The sequence below is a fragment of the Cuculus canorus genome, chromosome 1 (assembly GCF_017976375.1).
Source record: "Cuculus canorus isolate bCucCan1 chromosome 1, bCucCan1.pri, whole genome shotgun sequence".
Classification (NCBI taxonomy): Eukaryota; Metazoa; Chordata; class Aves; order Cuculiformes; family Cuculidae; genus Cuculus; species Cuculus canorus.
Genome location: NC_071401.1, coordinates 175,293,204 through 175,307,102, shown reverse-complemented (window position 1 = coordinate 175,307,102; position 13,899 = coordinate 175,293,204). Strand labels below are relative to the sequence as shown.

At 40.9% G+C, this 13,899-nt stretch overlaps 2 long non-coding RNA genes across 2 annotated transcripts in view; one reads left to right on the top strand and one right to left on the bottom strand.

Annotated features, from left to right (window-relative positions):
• LOC128850951 (uncharacterized) overlaps positions 1-2,544 on the top strand; it is a 32,730-nt gene extending 30,186 nt beyond the window's left edge. The window contains exon 3 of the long non-coding RNA XR_008448217.1: positions 2,496-2,544. This is a non-coding gene — a long non-coding RNA (uncharacterized LOC128850951). The remainder of the gene's footprint in view (positions 1-2,495) is intronic.
• Positions 2,545-6,128: 3,584 nt separating this feature from the next.
• On the bottom strand, positions 6,129-12,433 carry LOC128854349 (uncharacterized). Its single transcript, XR_008453384.1, has 3 exons — positions 12,229-12,433; positions 10,952-11,118; positions 6,129-6,984 (listed from the first exon to the last, which is right to left on the bottom strand). It is a non-coding gene; the product is annotated as an uncharacterized LOC128854349 (long non-coding RNA).
• Positions 12,434-13,899: the final 1,466 nt, after the last annotated feature.

Sequence of the window (13,899 nt, the reverse complement as noted above, 5' to 3'; positions counted from 1 at the left end):
GTAATAATGGGCAAGGGAAGAAAGAAACTGGAGGCTTTAGCTACCAGTGGAGCCCAGAACAATTCCCTTCACAGTGTGATACAGACAATGGATGCACACAGAGCATGCATTGTAACGAGGAGAGGGCTGTATTCTTGGCTCAGTAAATTCACATCTAATTTTCTATTTAATGCAAACTGCAGTGTATGCCGAAGAGATTAATCAAAAAGATGAAGTAGTTTTTGTATCCATTCAGGAAATGCTACATTAATAATTGATTTTCATTTACATTACAAAAAGACATTATTTGAGAGGTCTGACTTCAGGCATTCAGTTAGAATTTCTTATATTTGTTGCTAAGTCTAATAAAAATATAAAGATTGCTTTTGTTTTGCTGCTGCCCCAGAGCCACCTATTTCTTCAAGGCAGTACCTGTCTCATATACTTAACAGTCTGTCAACTTTTTTAGTTCTATTTAGCTTTTGAGATCAAATATTCAGAGACTTTACCTGTTCTTTCGGACAAGATCACTGCTTCAGGTGCCTCTATTAAAATAATGCAAATTTAATATTTTGTTATAACTATGACTTCATTCTGTACTTTTGATTCTAATTAAAACCAGTAAATCTGTGAGAAAAATATAATTCTATACCTTCAGAATCATCATTAAAAATGAACATTTCATATCTCAGTTTTGCTTTCCAGTAAATCATCTTTAAAATAGGAAGGAGAATTTTTTAATGACAACATCCCAATAAAGAATACATGTTAGTGTCCTGTTCTTAAGAGGTCTTTAATAGTACCTTCTCGTATTAAATCACCAATAGTTTTAAGTTTTCCATTAAGGTTGTCCATCTTGTGCACTGCCAAATTGAAGCAAAGTGAAAAATAAACCCAATGAAGCCACAGTAGCCATACTCAGGGAGGTTTTATATAATATTTTCCAAGTGAACTTGATGCCAACCACTAGTTTTAAACAGCTTCTCCTACAATGTCTCCGAGAGGAAGAGTGCTAGGCGGGATTAAACACAATATGCACTTCTCCTGCTGCCTTGTTTTGTATTCATAGTAATTGTTGTTGCTATGTATTTGTTAAATCTTTTACCTACCAATTTTCTGTGACTCTCTGCAGAGCTGTTTCAAAGCCAGAGGGATAGGTGTGGAGCAATATCCTCCAGAAACTTGACATGATATTTGTACTTTATAGCTTAAAGAAACAAATATTTTGAAACAGGCTATGAAAATCTATCAGTAAAAAGGAGCAGGCATTTTGACATATCCTTATATACCTGATAAGGTGGGAGTAATCCTTTTTCATACCCAAAAATCTCACAATGGTGGATGTTGCTTCTGCCAATATCTATATAAATCCTTCTAATAGAAATTGGCAGAAGCAACATCCACCATTGTGAGATTTTTAAGGGCAGGAGACTATCAGCGAACAGGAGTTATCTCTGAGTATATAGGACTGGTATTAAACTCGTGAGGTTCAGGCACAAAACCGTTCTGCCATCAGGTGTGGAAACAGATACCAGGGCACTCCACCTCCCAGAAATTGCCTCTCTCAGGGAAAGTTCTGAGCGTTACATGAAGAATTCGCGTTTTCTGTTGTCTACTTTCTCTCTTGGGTTATATGCATCCCAAAATCCTGAAAAAAAAAAAAGTTGCAGGGTTGCTCTTAAGGTCTCAAGGCCAGGCCAGCTTTGAAGCTAGGTCAGGTTGCTTAAGGCCATATCTGGTCAGCTTTTGAGTATCTCTTAGGCTGGAGCTTTCACAACCTCTCCGAGCTTTAGTGTTTAACCACCTTCACTGTGAACATGTTTTTCAATACATGCCGTTATTTCTCTTGTTACAACTGTTACATTGCTTCTTACTCTATAATGGAAGAGATTTCCTTCGTGCAGCTATGAGAAGAGTATGGCTCTACCTTGCCTACAACTACCTTTTAGGAAGCTGAAGGCAGCAATTAAATGCCCTGAAGCCACCTCTCCTCCAGGCTGAACTAGCCCAGGTCCCTCAGACTCTCCTCACAGGTCAAATGCTCCAGCCTCAACCACCTTGGCAGCCTTCTGTTGAACTTGCATCAGTTCATTGATGGTTCTTGTGTTTATAGCCTGCAAATGAATCCAGTAGGACACGTGCAACCCCATAACTGCTTAATAGAGACAAAGAATCATTCCCTCGCCCTGCTGGCTGCATTCTTGCTAATACCTTATGAGGCTGGTCTTCTTCACCACAAGGGCACACTGCTGACTCAAGTTTCAACATTTTTCCATCAGGAAAACAACTCACAGATCCTTTTCCTCAAAATGGTTTCTAGCCAACCAATGAAGACGCTGAAGGCCAGTTTTCATCCATTTATTCATCCATCTTGTAGCCTCCCCATTCAGTCTACAGCTCCTGAGCTTTGCTACAAGGAATTTTGCATCCTTTTATGTAAGGAAGCCTGGCTTCAAGATGAAAATTACTTTCTTCATTCTTTAATTTCTCCTGTTCCTTTCTGGGTTTTATTGCAGATCTCTCACTGTGGGTGAGTGTTGTAGCCTCCCATGCTTATATAAAAGGTAAGTGGCAACGTAGATTTTTGCTATAATTTTTGAATGAAAGAGACTGTAATTCTATGCTGTTGCTGTGAATCCAGGGAGGTCTAAGTATGCCTACTGTAGTAAAGACATCTGCTTGCTGTGCTATATTTGAGCTGGCATTGAAACTCTCCCACGCATTGAACGTGGCATTGATGCTGAGGCATTTTCTCTCTCTGTTAATTTACATCTGTTCATGGATTCCTGTTGTGCTTAAAATCACGCTGGGCAACACATACTCTTGTTCCCAGCACATGGTCAGTTTTCCATCAATCTACTTCCTTCTCTGTTATCATAGATAGATATAGGAATCCACTCTGGGAATATGGATTTTGTGCTACAAAACAAGTGTCTTGGTGATTTCTCCAAGAAAATTACTTAGTTTAACAGGATTTCCAGCAGAGGACCACCACAACCTGGTAGTCTGGGATTTGACCATCCAGACTGGAAATCTGCCTGGAAGCTGCTGTATGTTCTTTTTCCCCTCAATTTAGGTTTTATTTCCCCAGGAGGAAGAAGGAGAGAGAAGGGAAAGAGAGCATGAACACGCACTCATGTCAGAAAGTCAGCATTTACATCAAGATCTGCTGTAGGTACAGTTGATATCAGGCAAAGTGGCGTTCTGCAGACAACATCATGGGTTTTTTTTCCATCAGTATCCTCGGTTTAGCACAATGCTTTAGATATGGCATGTGGCCCACACTCTGGAGACTGCTGCTCTAGCAATCAGTCCAGCATTTATGCAGTCATGAACTAGTTATGAAACCTATTTTCAGCAGCTGAACAGAGATCAAGTTTTATACCTTTGCATTCTACCATGTTCTTCCACATCTTTTCAAAGTAGACAATGATCCATGACCTACAAGTGCTTGAGGTGACCAGTAGTCCTATCTTTTTATAAATCTGAATTGTAATGACAATTTCCCCATGCAGACAGTATTTTCTATGTTATTTAGCAGATGAGTTTACACCAGTCTGTGTCTTGTTTGGGCAGTATGAGAAGAGAAGCTTCTCAAGCAGTTATTAAAAAGTGTAGAAAGAGGCATATCTTAAGCTCCACTTCCTTACAGACAGCACCACCTAACAGTGCATTTGGTTGGAATTCCTTCTCTGCCTGGGAATTACAACCATTTGCTTTCTCCTAACACTCATTGCCATTAAAACCCCTCTATAGGAATTCTTTCTCTTTCTAAAAGGATGTCAGGGTGGGACATCTTCTGTTCAACATAGTAAATAAGCTAATGGTCAGGTAAAATATACCTGAGATGGTATAGAGCTGAATTCAGGTTTTCCATCTACCCAAGCTTACAATTTCTGCTGTACCCCATCAGACTGGACAGTAACCTTCAGGTGGCAGGAGGAGAAAGGTACCTCCAACTGTATTGGCTGCTGAAGGTTCTGCTCTCTGCAGGCAAAAATGTAAGAGAAGTTCTTTTTACCAAATGGTAAAGAGGAAATTTGGTGTATTACAATTCCTACTTTAATATAAATCAGGAATTTTATATGACATTTAATAACATCATGCAAAGTGGAATTTTCAGAAAGATTTAGGACCCAGTATCCCACAATGTTCTAGGGCACAGGCTTGTGTTACAGTGATAAAAAAAAAAATGAGTTTGAACCAGAATTTCCCATCTTAATGCTCATCCACTGTGACCTTAGAGTGCATGGGGACATAAAATTTTCTCTTGAGGTACGGTTAAAATAAAGGATTAGGTTCTATTTTTAGGGGGGATAAACAAATATCCCAAACTGGTTTCAGCTTCAGGTAAATGTTATGCAACTCAATCTTGCCCAGGTTTGGCAGTTCATATGTACCCACTGGGAGAATCTCAAAATGATTGTGAAAATTCAGTAGCAGAAACTGATGTGCTGAAGAAATTTTACCTCATAGTGGGGAAGAAAAGAGGATTTAGGTTCCAAATCTTCTTGGGTTGTTAGACATCCAAAAATGCTCTCTCCCCTATCATTGTTTTATGTGGAGGAGTCAACATGACTGATGATTTTTTATGTTTCCTCTACTGCTGAGAATACACATATATCACATTCTCCGAATCACCAATATGCTACTGCGCTTACTGAATGTAGATAGTAATCATTTAAATAATTAAACCAGAGAATTATTAAATTACTTGAGAGACTCCAGCAAGAATATTGGAATTTTAATGCCCTAGGATAAAAAGCATTCTTAAATAAGAACATAAAACAGCATTAGATGTGCTCACAAGTGCAAGTTGTACAAGTCAAGAAAGCCAAGTGTAGAATAGTTTGTAAAGGAAAAAGCCAGACTTAATTTTTCTCCTAATTTACTTTCAAAGCCTGGGCTTTTGGGCACACTGCACTGTGCTCATCCTGATTTACTTTCATTATTTTTGTTGCCATTTTCTCTATGTCAGTTTTTCTTGGGCACTTTTTTCCTTTTTTTTTTTTTGTTTTTTGTTTTTAATAATACCTTTTGTATATTTCTTGTCCTTAAACATGATTTAGAAAAAAAATTACAGGCTACAAACCTAATTATGAGGCTGCCAGTCAGGTTATTATGACTTAGATATTCCTCCCTGTCTGTTTCTTTTCTAAATCAGGTTTAATGCTGCTTTTTGCAGCAAAGCTTACCAATCAAAGAGAAAGTCACAGTGCACTTTTTGGTGCAAAAACAGACTCTTAACTTCACCCTTATTTTTTTCTGCAGTGTAAAGATGCCATTAGTGGAAGCTATTCTATAAAGCCATGTAATGTTTTTGCATTGCTTGCATTTATATTCACAGATAAAGGGGCACTATGAGAAAAAATTGGTACTGCTCTGACTTCTTTTTTTTGTGTCGTGAACAAGACTGTAATGTAAAGTCCAAAGAAGCATTGAAGAATCACAAAAAAAAAATCACATTTGTCATGTTTTCACAAGGTGAATTTAACTGAGGAAAAGCAATTTTGAAACCACAGAAGTGAAATATGTGTATTGCATTTGGATATTCTCAGCTGGTGAGGAGAATGTGTGACGTATACAGTTCTATGTCTGAAAGCAGTACTTTTCATTCATTCTTTGTGTTTAGCAAACTCGCCTTTGCACAGAAGAAATTGTTGTGATTTCAACAAGTGTGGAAGTGCAAAAGATCAGACTTTGGTCTGACAGACAAAGAAGGGGTCCTGGTGCTCCATTATACCCCACCAGCTTTCCCTTTCTCACCTTGCTGCTCTCCCTACAGAAAAGCGAGCTCAGGCTGAGGTTTCTTCCAGGCCCTGTTCTGTGGGCAAAGTGGAAGAAATGGAGACATTTAGGAATGGCATTTTTCAGCCCCATGCAGCTTCATTCTTGCAGCTTTCCCTCAACCTATGCCTATTTTACATAACATTCATTCTTGCTGCATTCTTGCTCATTTAGCCTCTGGGTTAAACAGTGTGTAATAGTTCAAGCCCGTTGAAGATTGCTCTTTCATGCAATAAAAGTGCATTTGCTTCATTTCCTACGAAAGATAAGCAGGAACTTCTGCAAATCAAACACTTTTTCTTTATTTCTTTGTTACACAATGATTCATAACAATTTCATTTGGTACTGTATAAAAAGATTTTAATTTCTCCAAATGAAAGTCCATTTCTGTTCTCTCTTTCCCATTATTTGTTTTTGTATTAATACTGTAAAGACAGTCCAAGAAGGGAACTTTCATCTAAAATGCATAAAAAGTAAGAAAAGAGTGTGAATTAGATGATTTCTTCCTAGTGACATTTTTTGGCTATTATGTTGTAGAATGTGAAAGCACCAAAGTGCATGATGCCATTTTATGCTTGACTCTGCCTGGAAAAGAAGGGATGGAAATACAGACCCATCTCATTTACTGATAGCACAGAAGCAGAAAATTAACTCACTTGTCCCATTTTGCCTTTTACCAGAAAGGACAAATCCTTCCTCTCCATTTAAAGTCTTCTCCATTTGAAGGCACTCTCATGCATCTCCAATTATACTAACACCACATCTTCCTACTGGCTTTTCGCTGCCACATTTTCCTCTCATTCTGTGCTCGGACATTTTTCTTTTTTTTCTTGAATATGGTGTATTTTCAAGCAAGATTGGAGGATGATGTTGGGAGCTGGGGATGATGCTGCTTCAGTAGGCTCCTGGGAAGTGCCTTTCCTCCTGGCATACTCTCAGCTTCATGGCCACAGCAAGGTTCTCACCCCCTTGCTTCTGCCACGGCTGACCACGGATGTTCTCACTGCTTGAAGGCTTTCTTTTAATTGCACAGCAGCAGCAGCATTCCAAAAGGCTGTTAAATAGCACAGTTCTCTCCCCATCCAGCCAACAGGAGGAGATGTGCTGGTTTTGGCTCAGCTAGAGGCCGTTCTTTCCATGCCTTCTGAGGTACTTTCACAAAGCCCATGGCTTCTTCATTAGGAAAGCGTTCCGGCTCATAAGCACAGTTAATTAGCACTTATGAATAAAAGAAAAGTAGGAAGGAAAATTAGAGGAGCAAGAACAACAAATATGAACTGGAATAAAAACAATGTGAGTCTATGAGAGCAAAGCACTCAAAAAATAACAAAAATATATATTGAAGCTGTAGGTTTTCTAGTGGTTTTTCATTCCTAGTCCACCCAACATAAAGCTAATACTATATTGCATGAAGTCCAGCTGAACCAGCACACACAGTGTAGGAGTCTCCCCGTTACACAGGTACCTCTCTTGTGCCAAACATCCAAGAGACAGAAGAGTACTTCAACAAGGAGAAAGAGTAACCGTGCACGGGAGTGTCATTGCTGATATCACGAAATTTTTAACAACCAGCTGAACAAGAGCCATTGGTCTAACTTCACTTCCCTCACTGTGGCTGTGGCCCATTGTTAGATTTCTTGCACAACTCCGTCATGAAAATCTGAAAAACATGAACTGTGCTGCAGAGTGACAGGTTGCCACCTCAACAGCTAAATATCAACACCAGAAATTTTCCTAGAAAAAAGCCATAGTCGTCAAAAAAATCCACTGACCACAGAAGGATAAATACATTTCAAGCCTTGCTCCTAAAAGGTAAGAAATTGGGTGTAGCATGTAATTAAAGATTATACCATGGTATGAAAAGTACACAAATGGACTGAATAAAGGCTAAGTCTCACTTTGGCCATAACTGACATTGAGCTTTTTCAGTGTTTGACTTTGCAGTTCTTCATACTCTGTTAAGAAAGAGCACTGTTTCCATGATTGTATACAAAGACATTAGTAGTCTCAGCACAGCCAATGCATCCTATTAATCCATTAATCAAAACACACACGACATTACCTAAAAGAATGAATCAGAAATTAATCAAAAGAAATCTCTGCATCAGCTATTATGGCATTTCAATGATTCTGGGATAAATCAGAGCAGAAACAGCAGAGAGTTGTGGCAAACTGGTCTTCATTTTGGAGGAGGAGACTCCCGCTCTCTTATAACTTTTCTATTTCCTTTGACTCTGGATAGTACCAGTGAATCATTTCAGGGAAGAAATGAGCTAGGGGTTGGTCACCACTGTCTCCATCTGTCTGTTTATGCTGAGCGTTCGCACTCTCCCCATATCTAACAGTCTTGTGCTACTCTTCAATAGCAACAGCGATGTCTCAATACACATTAGCCTGGAACATCTATTTCCAGTTTGTGCCCTATCTGTGAGGGTGATCATTTTCCTCTTATATTGGTTTTTATAGCAATTCTGTGCAGTTCCAAACTTTCCTGTCAAAACACGCCTTGATAGTAGGCTGTTGGGTAAGCCAGGGTATCGAGACTCCATTTTTAGCATTAGGTTGAATAGGAAAAAGCAACACAATCCTGTATGAGAAGCCAGATGATCCGGGACTGGGTAATAAGAAACAAACATCAGACTGGGACTGAAATAATTGAAGACCCAAAGGTTTTCTTTGCTAGCAGAAATAATTCAGTGAAGACAAAGGCCTTTTGCTTTTGCGCTGCCAGTATTTCTTTGCCCTTAAGCTAGGTTAGACTCAGAGCTTGTCAAATAAATTAAATCAAATATAGCTCATAGCTTTCCCCTCACAAAATTCACTTCATAAATAGTCTGTGGATAGAGTCATAGAATCATAGAATCAGTAGGTTGGAAGGGACCCACTGGGTCATCGAGTCCAACCATTCCTAACACTCTCTAAACGATGCCCCTCAGCACCTCGTCCACCCATCACCTCCAGGGAAGGTGACTCAACCACCTCCCTGGGCAGCCTCTGCCAGTGCCCAATGACCCTCTTGAATCATTAAACTACCTCTATAATTAGAAAGGAAAAATGATATTTCATACAAATTTCATCAAATACTGTCTTCAATGAGTAGCACCCTTAGCTATAACATGAGCCCAAAAGCTGCTCTGAGGTTTTCATCTCCAAATTCTCAGTTTTCATCTGGCTCCTACGATATTCTCCTGTCCCACTAAGACGTTCCGCGCGCTAGCTCTCCCACAGACCTAGAGCTGCCTTCCGCATCAAGAGAAAACGTTTATTACTTTCTCCTGTCAATAAAGAGAATCTCATCTCTCTACTTAATTAACTCTGAAACAGGCTCATATGCTCCCCTTGCCGTGTACAGCAAGCGCTCTAGCTTCCCCGTTGCACTGCAATTTCACATGCTGATAACTTGTTTCTCAGGCAGCAGTGCCAGGACATGAGTGAGAGGTACAGGTACGATGATATGACAGAAGCTTTGCACCAGCTCAACACCCTCCAGTCGTCACTTTGGGAAAGCTGTGATCATGTTTATCTTTCTGAGTGCCAGCAGATAAAGACCCAGGTGAGGAACTTGACCTGGAGAAAAACTGAAACTTGTGCTTGCAGCTAAACAAACACTTGAGGTCTTTAAAGGGAATCTTACCCTGTTCAAAAGTGGGTCTCGATCAGAGGGGAGACTGGTGAGAGCCACAACACAGTGGCAGAGTGCCATCTCACCTGATCAGGGTGAAAACATCTCTAAATGGCTCAAGCCCTTGTTCTTTGGGCTACCTTAACCTTCTTTCAACTGCTGGAAGCGTGACACAGCAGGACACAAGTGTTGAAGAAGGTTTCTGCAGCCGTTGGGGAGAACTTCTTGATATATCTACCAGGTGGGCCAAGCAGGGCAATGCTCTCCAGCATCTGCTGTTCACTGTCAGGGAAGAGCTAGCTGGGGACATGATAGCTGGTGGCAGCCGTGGCTACAGCAACCATGCAATAATGAGGTTCAGGATTCTGTGAGAAGTGAGAAAGGAGTGCAGCACAGCCCCTGGACTGCAGGAGAGCAGACTGCCAGTTGTTCAACAAATTGGTAGGTGGGATCCCCCAGCATAACTCTAAAAGGATCTCAGGAGAGGTGGCAAACCTTTAAGCACAGCACCCTCCAAGCACAGCCAGGGCTCACCTTGATATTCTGAAAGACAGGCAAGTGTAACAGGAGCCAGTTTGGCTAAATAGGAGACTCATGGCAGACTTCCAACACCAAAAGGCAGCATACAGTAGGTGAAAGGAGCAGGCTTAAAAAGAATAGAGCAGTGATGGGGAAGAGAGTATTTATTGGAAATGTTTTCTCCAGGGAAGAGTATTTATAAGAATCAAGAAAAACAACCCACAAAGTCATCACAAACCAGTCTATCTTCAGGCGGAACTATCTGAAAAATATTTCCTGTGGGAAATCAAGTTCTCTCTAAATGTCTCAAGTCACAGATGACATATGGCAGCTCCTTTAATAAGTTTTGGCTTGAGACACTGAAGTGGCAAACCCAGAATGCTTTCAATAATAAAAAACCCCAATCTATCAACACCTGCAAATTAGCTCTTTGAGAAAGGTCTTCTAGTTAGCAGGGCAACACAGCCAATTTCTGCTGAAAGAGAGACTTTCCATGATGGTGTCTTTTCAATTTTCCACATGACTTTCAAACTTATCAAACCTGCTTCACTCCTTCATGAACCCAACAGCCATAGGAAAAAAGCAGAAGGATAGAACAGCACAGCCATATCTTACCAATAAAGTTGAAAACAAACAAACAAAAATCCAAATATCAAACTTTTAGGATGGCAACTGATTTTTAGGAAGGAACTTGCCTGAGGCCTGAGGCTATGCTCAAAAGTAAGGCAATTCTCAGCATGAGGTGATTCCTATAACCATGGAAGTTAATGATGGAGGGGCTTCACTTGTCACTCACTTCATGTCCTTGTTTTCCTTTGTTTCCCAAGCACTGATTATTCCAAGTGCCCATGTAGTCTGTAATAAAGCTGACCTAGCACTGCTCCCACAGGCTGTATAATGCAGCTGTTTTTTTCCCCAAGATTTCAGAGGCATATGGGCACCTAATTGTCACTTGTACCTTTGGCAACCTCTCAACAAACGCTCATCAGTTTGGAAATAGCCATCTTGTTAAATTTTGAAATCTGTCAATGTGTAGTACTGTACCTGGGAGAATCCTGTAGAGACGGAGGCTGAATACAGTAAAGTGCCTGGAAATGCAGCTGTAGTCTATTGTTCTTGCTCAATTCAACCCAAAATGTCATGGGCTGCATTCAGCCAGGAACTGGTAATGACAAAGAGCACAGGCGGGCTGAAGTATGGGAAGCACCAAGCTAGAGGGAATCAGGTGAGGGAGAAGAAGGGAGCGTAGGCTAGAACAAGTTCTGTTTTATTCATTAGGAAACTGGCAATCATGAACAAACTTCCTTTATAAAGCTACAAGGTTTGAGAATCTTAGGATGAAGAGCTCTATATTGTTAACCTAGTCAGCCTCTGAACACAGCAGCTGATGCCTATAATGTTATTTTGCATTGGCATTACTGTAGTTAGGAAAAGAAACCTTAGGAAATGACTTGGGACTGGATCTCTGGCAGTCTGCTATGGTAGCTTCCTGTTTCTATCAGTACAAACCACACTGGAATTGAGCAAGATGAAGTGCTTTATATGCAGCATGTGGATATCCTGATCAAACTAAATTTGTGAACCAGTAGAGCTGTTCTGACAGAACCTGATAGCAGGGAACACTGACTGGCAGAATCCGTCCTTGATACAGCTGGCTTCACGTAAACCCAGTATGTGACAGGCAAGAGCATGAAAGGACAAAGAGAGGGACAAAATGTAATTCTGAAAAAGGAAAGCTAGCTGAAGTAACTAAAACATACCTAGGGCTCAAAAAGGGCTAGCGGGGTTTGCTCACTTCCTCGCTTCTTGAAATCTCATGTTAAAAATACTCATTAATGTTTAAGCTTCATTGCAGTAGAGGGAAATGTTGAAAGCACTGAATATTGAAAATAAGATTGAAACTCCACTTCAGGGAAAATCATCGAGTCAGTTCAGACCACCCACAGAAATGGTTCTACTGCAAAAAGGGAAGTCTCTCCTCAGCCTCCCCAGGTATTCAGCCCCACATTTCAAAACAGTGGGGAGACTATGCTACACGTTGTCTTTTCAGGCAAGCCTCTGGGGGAAAGACTTACTCTGTGCTACTGTAAGTTAGCCACAAGCTGCTGGTACAACACCCACAGGGCATCTGCCCCACCCCAGGCTCTGTGAATGCCAGAAAGACAACCAGAAAGCAGAGCCCCAGAGACTCCCAAGGTTCTGTATTTCACTGCGCACAACACACTTACAGCCTGAACAAAGCAGGCAAAAGAGTTAATTTGTTTCACCCTGATAATACCTTCGAAATTTAAGAAAGAAATGAAACAGAAGTTGCTCCTCACCTCCTCAAAAAGGCTTCAGTCATGCAAGACCATATTTGCTGTGGTCTGTACATATCTTCAGGCAGCATTGAGTCACTCACAGTCCAGCTAGGGGTGGGATGCAGGACAAGGGCTCTCTTAATGTCAGAAGATCAAACCAAAGCTTGACAGTTTGCAAACCCGTGCAAGGAGCGAATCTTTTCTTTCTTTTGCTTTAGTTTTAATGTCTAGGGATGATAAAAAATTAAATAAAGGTGTTCTCCTTAAGCTCAGTTAATGCTTGCAGAGTTTTGGGTGAGAGACACCAGCTTTTCCAATCAATCAGACAAGCCTGTCCACAAAAGAATGAAACATGAAGCAGAAGAAAACCCCAGAGATCTAGCAAATTCATACATACTTATTTGATGTCCTTTCTTTGTTACAGATTGTACAGAAAATAATCTCTACAATGTTTTTACCCATCTATTGAAAACGCACACACATTTTCCCTTAAATACTGCATTTAATATGACGCAACTCTGTAAAAGCCTTGCTGATTTTCACAACCCCCACAATCCAATCACAAAACACAAAGAAATCTTAACACCGAGGACAAAATTGGAGTCCTCAAGGCTCAAGCACTTCATGGTATTACACGCAAGGCTTCAGCGTACAGCAGTAGCTCATTACTTCTTATTTCAACAATCTGAACTTCAGGCTATTTTAGAAAAAGTTGGCAACATTTCCATTCCCAAATGAAGACTCTGGAGTACACTCTTCTCAAGTCAGCAAAGTGTTCCCGATTTTTCCAAAAGTGATGGCAATTCATTATAAAACAAGTTCAAGCACCACTTGTCAAACAGAGTACTCAGCCTGGCATAGACAGAAAGACACCAGATTTCAATTTATGGAATTAGATGCTATTCTCTGATCACAATCACAGCTGGGAAAATCAACCATTTAATCCTTCTCTGCTTCTTGGTCATATTTGTACAGACTGCTGATTACTTAGAGAGGAAATGGTCTCTGACTACATACCCATTGTCACAGTTCAGCCACCCTCTTGGCCAGATAAGCAGATACACACAGGCAGTTGCGTCCCAATTCTCACTGACACACCCCCTGACCCCAAGGAAATGGAAATCATACAAATCCTTTGGGTTAGAAGGTACATTAATGATCATCCAGTTCCAATCCCCCTGCCATTGGCAGGGACACATCCCACTAGATCAGGCCACCCAAAGCCCCATACAACCTGTCCTTGAACATTTCCAGGGATGGGGCATCCACAACTTCCCTGCGCAACTTATTCCAGTGCCTCACCACCCTCGTCATGAAGAATTTCTTCCTAATGTCAAATCTAAATCTTCCCCTCTCCAATTTATAGCCATTCCTCTTCATCCTATGACCTCGTGCCTCTGTAAAAAGCCCCTCTCCAGCTTTCTTGTACGTGCCCTTCAGGTACTTGAAGGTCACTGTAAGGTCTCCCTGGAGCCTTTTCTCCTTCAGGCTGAACAGCCTCAACTCTCTCAGCCAGTTCTCAGAGCAGACGTGCTCCAGCCCTCTGATCATCTTTGTAGCCCTCCTCTGGACACATTCCAACAGTTCCATATCCTTCTTATACTGAGGATTCCAGAACCAGATGCAGTACTCCAGATGGGGTTTCAGAATGGTGGAATAGAGGGACAGAATCACCTCCCTTGACCTGCTGGC